The sequence below is a fragment of the Saccostrea cucullata genome, unplaced genomic scaffold, assembly GCF_032062105.1.
Source record: "Saccostrea cucullata isolate Sc308-1 unplaced genomic scaffold, CSIRO_AGI_Scuc_v1 ctg1248, whole genome shotgun sequence".
Taxonomy (NCBI): domain Eukaryota; kingdom Metazoa; phylum Mollusca; class Bivalvia; order Ostreida; family Ostreidae; genus Saccostrea; species Saccostrea cuccullata.
In genome coordinates, this window is record NW_026941598.1 from 74,409 (window position 1) to 84,018 (window position 9,610).

Genomic DNA, 9,610 nt, shown 5'->3' on the forward strand with positions numbered 1-9,610 from the left:
CCATGTACATACAAAAATAAGGAGTTTTGTTTGAGGAATGTTAAAATTTGCCCAGTCATATAAACAAATATTTAAAAACGAAGAAATTATATACTGTGAGTTAACCACTGCATCGGACACATACTATGAAATCACTTATTTTCGTGGTGTTTAATTTCGTTGTTTTCTGTGTATGAAGAGACACACGAATCCATGTCCACCTCGAAATGTAAAATGTTACATACATAACTACTCAACAAGTCTTCATCCACGAACTCAAATCCCCAAGAACCAAGCGTTTAAACTCAAACCACACAAACATGACCTCTCGAAAATATGTGATTTATTAGTATCTTACTTCATCAAGCAAAATTTACGTTTCCAATATTTTTGTTTGAGATAAAATTACACAGGCAAAAGTGGCTCGCATGAACTTCATATGAAATTCGCATGAATATCGTGCGAATTCTTCGCATGAAAAGGAGACGAAAAGGACCACACATGATATTCGCATGAAAATATCATGCGATTTTGACATGAAATTCGCACGAATATCATGCGAATAAAAATTCGCATGAAATTCATATGAATATTTTTGCTGCTTTCTTTACAGATTTTCATATGAATTTCATGTAAATATCATGTTATATTCATATCAAATCCATGTGATGTAATTTATATATTTTTCCTAGTATATTGGACTTTCAATTCTTTTAATCCATTTGAGGAAAAGTATTAGGAAATTCTAATACTGAGATCTGTATATGAATTTGTACAACTAATCATCAACGTTTCACTGTTACTGTATTCAAAAAAATGCAATAAGTACAATCTCAAAATCTGATCCAGCAAATGACATAATGAGCTTTATCTAAATCTTAATTTGAAACTGCTTAAATTTAACACATGCAGATTTTGAGGAAGCACCACTATGATTATCCAAGTTATTCTTTTGATGAACAATTAAACAACTGGACACATTCTGTTTCTTAATCTTCTTTATTGAATGCTTCAATTCTTTTTAACATTCTCTGCTCAAGGGCCACCCATCTGTCTGGAGATTGTTTCATCTGCAAGAGAAAATAATTGTAATGAATACTGGGTATTCATGAATTTTACAACTGCATTTCCAAAGTCAATATTTCCCTACTTATCAAGATAACATAAAATATGAATAAAAGTAGATATAGCAATCTCATATCACCCCTAAGTTCAATTTGGTAAAAGGTTGAATTTATATTGCCTACATTGTAAATGATCTTTAAAAAATTAAAAAACATACATCATAAATTATAATGATTTCAAAATCATACATCATAAATCATAATTAAAAGTATAATTATAATGTTTCTTAAGTATAAAATTATTGACAAAAAATGAAAACAATTTTCCTGCAAATGACTTTAAACTTAAAAACAATCTTGTGTCAGGTATCAATTAAACCTTGAGATAATTGTCTCTGTTTCATTGACCTATATCTGATGATGTAATTTGTATCTGTTGCAAGGGAATTTAAAAGCAAAATTTACCTACCATTGCATCTATGTTCCTTCTGAACACACGCCAGAAATCTGTGGCTGTGGCACAGTGGTAGCTGGATTTTTTCCTGAACAATTTGAGTCCATCAGCGAAAGATCTCTGTAAAGCAAAGAACAGAAATAAATCTAAAGATATTATTAAGACTAGTCATGAATTTTATATCTTCAAAGTTCAACTTTTTAAAGGAATAAGTTTGAATCTGTTTTACTATTTAAACCGTCATGGAAATATTATGCACTAATTTTGCCTCTGTTATCAAAGATTGTTGGGTTTATATTGTTTTTGTGCTGTTATGTCCATCTTTCTGTCTTAATATTTAACCTTTAAACACATTACTTATGAGTGGGTGGGGCTATGGCTTCATATTCCACAGGTGTATTTCATGTAACAAGAACTTTATCGGGGTACTATAAAATTTGACCTCTTGACCTTGATATAAGGGTTTGATCCACTTTTACAAAAAAAATCCCTAAACTTTAACCTAGGCTAATAATTTTGAACAGTTAGTGCTATCAATCTGATACTTCACATTATTTTGTAATCATTGTGACAAGACCATTCAATAAGTTTTTTTACCTTAAAATTGGTCTTGACCTAAGAGTTTGACCCACTTTTAAAAAATATAATCTAGGCCATAACTTTTTAACAGTTAATACTAAAATTCTCATATTTCACAGGTTAAATTATTCCTTATGACAAAACCTTCCTTCAGATGCTAACAATTTGACTTTTTGACCTTGACCTTTAAGTTTGCCTTGCATTTCAGTCCTCGCTTTAAGATGTCACATAGGCATATATAAAGGCGTAAACATAGGATAAAAAAATATATGTATGAATAAGTTTATTTGCTGAGTACCTAGGAGCAGAAAAAGATGACTGTCAAAGAATTACTGCATTTTTTATATGTCTTCTTTAACATCAGAACCTATTACTGGGTACCCAGGGGCAAAGTAATGTACAATTTTGGAAATGGAACTCTTTAATACTCATTATAAGTATATACTTTAAATGTACTTAGTTTGTTTGCATTCTATCAAGAAGCACTTTTACCATGCAAAATTTGGTTGATAATGGTTCAGTCAGTAATGGATAATTTGTTACTGATGGGACACACAACAACTGATGAAAAGAGAAGCAATAGGTCTAAAAACAAATAACAATAAATTGACACTTGCATCCCTCAAGTGTCCATATTAATGAAATTAAATTTCAATCCTTACCAATGCATAAGAGTCACCTTGAAGTTGGTCTTCTCCTCTGAATCGGTCATTCGGATGGTGATAACCAGAAATTGCCGAGAAGTCAGGTATACCCCTGCAGTCGAGCCTTTATTGGCATTTACTCAACATTCTTCTCTTGTGTCACTAGCTGAAATGTATCATATTATTGAGAATCTCACAAATTTAAGAATTTTTTATAAGCTGGTATTTTTACAGTTGTACTTTTTTTTATAAAATGCATTTAAAGTTTCGATCAACAATGCATGAAATCAAAATGAAAAATTTTACGACAAATTTTGACCAAAAACAGGATATGTTTGTTAAACACTGATGCCCCCGTATGACAACATAGCAAAGATTAAACTTTTCTTAAATGCAAATTTAATTAATAGGTACCAAAAGTAGGATATTCTCACTGGAAAGCAATTGTGAAATTTGAAAGCAGGCCATTATTAAACTTTTTTTTCAATAAGTACAAAAATCTCCAAGGTCAAGTCCTACAGGCTAAGTTACTAATTGGTATCCAATGAAAGGTCTTGCCACATAAAATTACTTATGTAGAGTATGGAAGCCCTAGCCCTAACCTTTCAGAAGTTATGGCCAAGGTTAATTTTCTTTTAAAAGTAGGTCAAACTCCATGGTCAAGGTCAAAGGGTCAAAGTTCTTGTTATCAGATAAAAGGTCTTGTCACAAGAATTAAATATGTAAAATATGAAAGCACTAGCCCTAACCCTTTGAAAGTTATGGTCAAGGCTTGTTTTTTAAAGTAGGTCAAACTCAAAGGTCAAGGTCAAAGGGTCAAAGTGCTTGGTATCCAATGAAGGGTCTTCTCACAAGGATTACATATGTGAAGTATGAAAACCGTATCCCTTACCGTTCAAAAGTTATGGCCAAGGTTCAAGTTTTGCACAGGTACAGAAATCTACAAGGTCAAAGGGTCAAGGTTGTTGGTATCCAGTGAAAGGTCTTTCAATAAAAAATACACATGTGAAGTATAAATGTCCTGGTGTCTACTGTTCAAAAGATATGGCCAAAGTAAAAGTGTAAAATTATCATGTAAAAGTGAGTCAAACTCCAAGGTCAAGAGGTCAAATTTGGTAGTACCCAAAGAAAGGTCTTGTCACAAGGAATAAACATGTGAAATATGAAAGTCATGGCTCCAATAAATCAAAAGTTATGGGCAAGGTTAAAGTTTTTGAGGACAAACAGACAGACAGAGAGACAGACAGACAGACGGACACGACAAAAACTATAAACTGTACCCCAACACTTTGTTTACTGGGGCATAAAAAGGGCTAACTTAAGCTTCTGGCTTAGGTGAGAAAAATTCAATGAAATATTCCCAGCTTAGTCATAATTGGTCACGAGATTAAATTCCATAAAGCCCAAAGGGTTTCTATGTAAAACTTTGATTGGCCATTGTGGACCCGCCCTTCCCCTGGGGGTCATGATTTGAATAAACTTGAATCTACACTACCTGAGGATGCTTCTCTGTAAGATTCATCTTTCCTGGCACAGTGGTTCTTGAGAAGAAGATTTTTAAATCATACCATCAAATTTTCATTATTTCTGAATTATCTCCCCTTTGATATGGCATGGCCATTCATTTGAAGTAACTTGAATCCTCTTCACCTAAAGATACTTTGTGCCAAGTGTGGTTGAATTTGGCCCACTGGTTCTTGAGAAGAAGTCGAAAATGTGAAAAGTTAATGACAACAACAACGACGACAGACAGACAATGGACAAACTTTGATCAGAAAAGCTCACTTGAGCCTTCGGCTCAGGTGAGCTAACAAAAAATATTATAAAATACTTACATGTACTTTTGACAAATTGGGAAAATTTGGGAGTTAGGACTACTCTGGTACTTGAAATCTGATCCTTGTGATGACAAGTAACTGTGCCTATACAGAGAAACTAAAAAATGTCAGGTACTGTAGGTTCAATAACATTTAGTTCATTATCTCTTTGTCACTTTATTTAAATTAAAAACATGTATTCTATAAATTAACGAAGATTATATACATGTATTTACATTAAAGAAATGCAAGATAAGCAAATATAAGCTGAATGGTTAAGGTTTTGCTACATGTATACATGTAATAACAAAATTGTTATACACGTAATAACAAAATTGTTATTGATTGTTATACACGTAATAACAAACAATGTATACCACAGGCTCTGCAAAAAATATTTCTCTCTTAGATTTTTTTTCTTACCTGCTTACATGTATCAAATTTATAATCTTTGAGAAGCTATCAGTGTGGTATAATGGAGTGCCGTGCATAGATCTGCTTATAACCAGCAAATTATACCTGTGAGTATAGAATACAACATTTAATAAATATTTTCGAATTAATAAATATTTTGTAAATATATGTACAGTACGACTCATTTTAGGGAAGTGACTAGGACTTTCTGTCTTGCATTCCAGATGTAAGTAAGCCTCTTTATATCTGCATACATTTTGGAATGCACATGCAGGTACTTGTGGACAGGACATTGGGGTATTTTTGTTGTTGTTGAGGGGTGGAAGGATTTTTTCAAAGGGGGGGGGGGTATTATAATGTACATTTTACATCTGCATGTAGTTAAATAACTCAATAGGATACCGGGTGGGGTATGGTTTTTAAAGGAGGAGGTTGATATAAAACTAGGAAAAAATATTTGTATGGATTACCTAAAAAATTTTTGAAAAAGAAAGGAAAATATTGATCTCAGAACCTCAGAATCCTATCCTACAACATTAGCTTTTCACTGAACATTTTCTATGGTAAAAACACAAACAAACAAAAATTTGGAACTTAATTCTTCTTATTCCTTTAGGGAGGGTTGCAATTTACCACCGTAGTTAGAATAATCTTAAGCCCTCATCGGGTACGCAGGACATTAATTTTTATCATTTTAACGATAGAACATCAACATTCTATCTACAACCCCCCCCCCCCCCAAATGCTACGTGTGTTATTTGATTGCTGCAGTTTAATTTTATATACTAGATCCCAATGCAACAGCAATTAAAAACACATTAAAACATTAGGCCTATCAATAGGCCAATAATATTGTAAGAAAAGCAGAGAACCTGTACTAGGCCCATCTTTCATTTTCAACACATAAGTCATAACGTTATGCGTTACCATAGATAATGTTAGATCCACTTGAATCTCATATATCTGTTGTTAAGCTGTCAACAAATATTCCCAAATATTTGCATATACACTGCCCTCTCTCACTATGAACATGTAGCCATCAACTGCGTTCATAGCACTATAGATGCAATTGCCACTGCTATGAGTGCAATTGCTCTATCTCACTCTTGTAGAACAAGCTCTACTACAATTATAAAGCGTGTTGAGAAGTATATATATGAAATGTTTCGTAAAAGGACTAAAAAAAAGTGTTTAATGATATTTTTTGGAAAAAAGGGAATTCAGAACAATTTGAAATTGCTGTTTTATATCTTTAAAAATTTAGTTTTGGTCAATGTATTAAATTGTAATTTAAAACTTTTTAAAAATTGAATAGAACTCCATATTTTTATTTTTTCGTATCATGCATACTTGTACAAAGAACGATAACTCTTCACACTTGGGTAATAACATACAGAAAGAGAAAATCTCTTTAACTAGTAGATCTATATCTATTTCAAGAAAAAATAAATAGAAAAAAGTACCAAAAAAATCACAGAAAAGCATACTGGAGTAATAATCATTATAAAATCATTCTCATTTTTATCATAGTGTTAAATAATTGATTTTTGTCAATAACGTTGATCGATGACGTCACGACTGCATCAAAACAAAAATTAAGAGAATGTGATGACGGCGCTGCTTGTATCCAGATAACTGTGTTAGAGAGGGAAATATTTTTAAAATTGTGATTTATTAGAGAAAAGGAGTATTGATCAGGTGTACTGACTTTAAAGCCGTATGTGTTTTCTTTACTGAAGACAGAAGAAGCTACGTCCCTATGTAAGTCAGGATTTCCTCTGATATTCTTGACAACATCAAAGAATGCAAATATAAGTAATAAACAACGTTATTTAGTGAACATGACGTGATGAATAGCAATAGCTCTGCTGGCATATTTTCCATGATGCGCTAGCGCGCATCATGGAATATGCCAGCAGAGCAATTGCTATTCATAACGCCATGTTCACTAAATAACGTTGTTTATTTCTTAAATAAAGTTATTACATCCGTCTGATATAAAAAGAAGATGAGAATCTTACAAACTTACAGAAAATATGGAGTTGAAAACATTCTGCTCTTTCTTTCTTTCTTTCTGCTTTCTAAGTCGCATGATGGCGTAATTTGTGTCTTACGGCATTCCATAAAAGAATTAGCTTTGGTTCCATAAAGTAAATTTATATCACTTAGTCATCTGCGTTCGTCTTTGAAGTGGAGATGCATTTTTAAGATAAAAATTTGAAGACAAATATTACAAAGATTAAGGTATTTCCCGATTCTTGGATGAATACGAAACCGATTAGCCAGGTTCTACTTGCACTTCCTGTTACAGAAAAAAAAATCCGAGTCAGCAAGAGCTCCTTTCTATGGTTTGTTCTAGACTTTCCTTTTGGCTGATTGTGATATACTTCTTTGAAACAATGGTAAATATGTATGCTTTGTTGATTTTTTGTCATATTTTGTGGTTATAATGCACATTTTTATTGATAATTCAACTTGCAACGAAATCTTTCAGAGTAAATTTGGATTGCGTTCTCATTTCAGGTTCTACGTAACGCAGTCAGGTGAATCGACTGGTCCTTTTTATGCTTAGTGACCATCTATATGAAGGTTTACTAAATTTTGAGTAAGTAATTTAAGGTTATTTTTATTTAAACTAATTGTCATTACAAGTTTCTACATATGTGTCAGAACACAACACACAGACAGTGTTTTTGTTCTGACACATGTAAACACAACTTTTATAGACCAAGTGTATCCCATAAAATAATTTAGACATAGGTCAAACAAAAGGTTCAATCTTCTAGGGGATTAATTTGAGGTCCATGCAAAAAAAGTGTAACTAAATATTGCATTTGATTTATTCACAGTTGAGGTATTTTAATTATTCTGTGCAGATTTTAAAAAAATCAATCTTTGCAGTATTTTACTGTTTTCTGTAATATATAAAAATTCATCAATTACATGTTTATTGTCGTCCAATTGGAACATCACAATTAAAATGAAAATTTTTATCTCATTAATGGTTCAATAGCAGCCCGATATATAGAGTCGCTAGGTCAATAACACACTGTATGGTGTCTGACACATCCCTTTAAAGTCTAATATGCAGTTATGAATCTGTTAAACACATGGTCTTTTCTGTTTCGCTCTAAACTATAGTACCATTTAACATACCGTATAATCCCTATTAACCGCCCCGGGCGCTTAGAAAATTGCAAAAAGTGGGCGGTTATTTTGGTATAGTCTTTATGATATTTAATGTCATATTTTAACTTTAAAATCCTTTGAAAATAAAAAATGAATACAAAGAACCACTAAAATAATTTCTAACTTTACTTAAAGTGAAGATAATTCACCAAAATGCTAAATTAATATTCATTTTTTCACTGAGAAATAGGTTAATCTATAGACAAGTTTTATTTTCACTTTCATTTTTTAATTTGATTCTAGAGGATTTTAATCACTGTACAGGGGGCCCTTATTTCCTGACAATTGAAAAATACCCAAGGGGCGCTAATAAGGGCAGGGGCGGTTAATAGGGATTATACGGTACTCAGTAATTCAAGTTGCCAAAACATGGACTTTTCAAGTGATATCATTGAATTTATTGTATTTAATGTCATCCTAATCTAGGAATTGGTCCCTTTGACCTAAACAATTGAAATATTAGTATGGGTAATAGTATTTTATAATAATTAATATAATAATTGAATAATTAATTAATTAATTAATTGATAATCTTTGTAGGAAACACTTGCCAGGACACAATTAGACTGAAAGAAAGACGTACTGAAAAACTGCCTGTAAACACAACAATCATTAAAGTCAATGGATTACCAAGGAACATCCAAGCAATATGATATCAGAGACTGGCAATTTTTATCACTTGATGTGGCAGAAAAACCTAAATAAATATTGAAATGTTCAATTTCTTTGTTCATTGCTTTTCTCTTGTGTATATGAATATCGCATAATATTTATGCGAATTTCGCACGATTTTTACATGAAAAACTGATAATTTGGAATTTGCATGAATATCATGCGAAATTTCAGTCACATGAAAATCGCATGAATTTCGCATAAATATTATATGAGGACATTCGCATGAAATTCGCATGTGGAACTTTTCGTATGGTTTTTATATGATTTTCGCACGAAATTCATGCGAAAAGGCAATCGTATGAAAATCATGCGAGCCACTTTTCCCTGTGTACATATAGTTAATGTACTTCATTTCTTCATCAATGTACTTGTTCATCTATAGGCGCGGTTAAAAAAATCCCATGCAGGGCAGGAAAAATAAAGATTAGAAGTGGGGTTTCTTGCGCCTAGATTGGCGGAAACAATAGCATGTAATTTTTAAGAAATAACTGTCTTATTTTTATTTTTAGATTGCATAATTTTGAATTGGAATCTGTTGTTTTACTTTCTTGGGCTACTACTGTACTTTTACGAGGAGTCCTGACTTTTACAGTTGATGTCTTAACTTTATACTATGACAATTTACCCTAAACTCTCAGCTCACATATAAGTGCCTGTAACACAATACCTATGACCTTTAGAAAGGTTTTTTTTTTATCAATTATCAATTCTATACCTCCGTACAATACAGGTTTAAATGTCCAAATAAACCGTCAACCGCTGAAAACAGTGTTTCTCATAAAAGTCCAATAAATG

General features: G+C 32.2%; 2 long non-coding RNA genes across 4 annotated transcripts; one reads left to right on the top strand and one right to left on the bottom strand.

Moving 5' to 3' along the window:
- Positions 1-944: 944 nt before the first annotated feature.
- On the bottom strand, positions 945-7,053 carry LOC134258134 (uncharacterized). 3 transcript variants are annotated; one of them, XR_009990091.1, is made up of 5 exons: positions 6,981-7,053; positions 4,556-5,056; positions 2,739-2,886; positions 1,513-1,617; positions 945-1,049 (listed from the first exon to the last, which is right to left on the bottom strand). It is a non-coding gene; the product is annotated as an uncharacterized LOC134258134 (long non-coding RNA). The 3 variants fall into 3 exon arrangements; XR_009990090.1 differs by lacking the exon at positions 6,981-7,053 and having other exon boundaries at positions 4,556-4,642; positions 4,961-5,228; XR_009990089.1 differs by lacking the exon at positions 6,981-7,053 and having other exon boundaries at positions 4,556-5,228.
- A 190-nt stretch (positions 7,054-7,243) lies between these two features.
- Positions 7,244-8,861, top strand: LOC134258138 (uncharacterized). Its single transcript, XR_009990095.1, has 3 exons — positions 7,244-7,353; positions 7,475-7,556; positions 8,681-8,861. It is a non-coding gene; the product is annotated as an uncharacterized LOC134258138 (long non-coding RNA).
- The last annotated feature ends 749 nt before the right edge of the window (positions 8,862-9,610 follow it).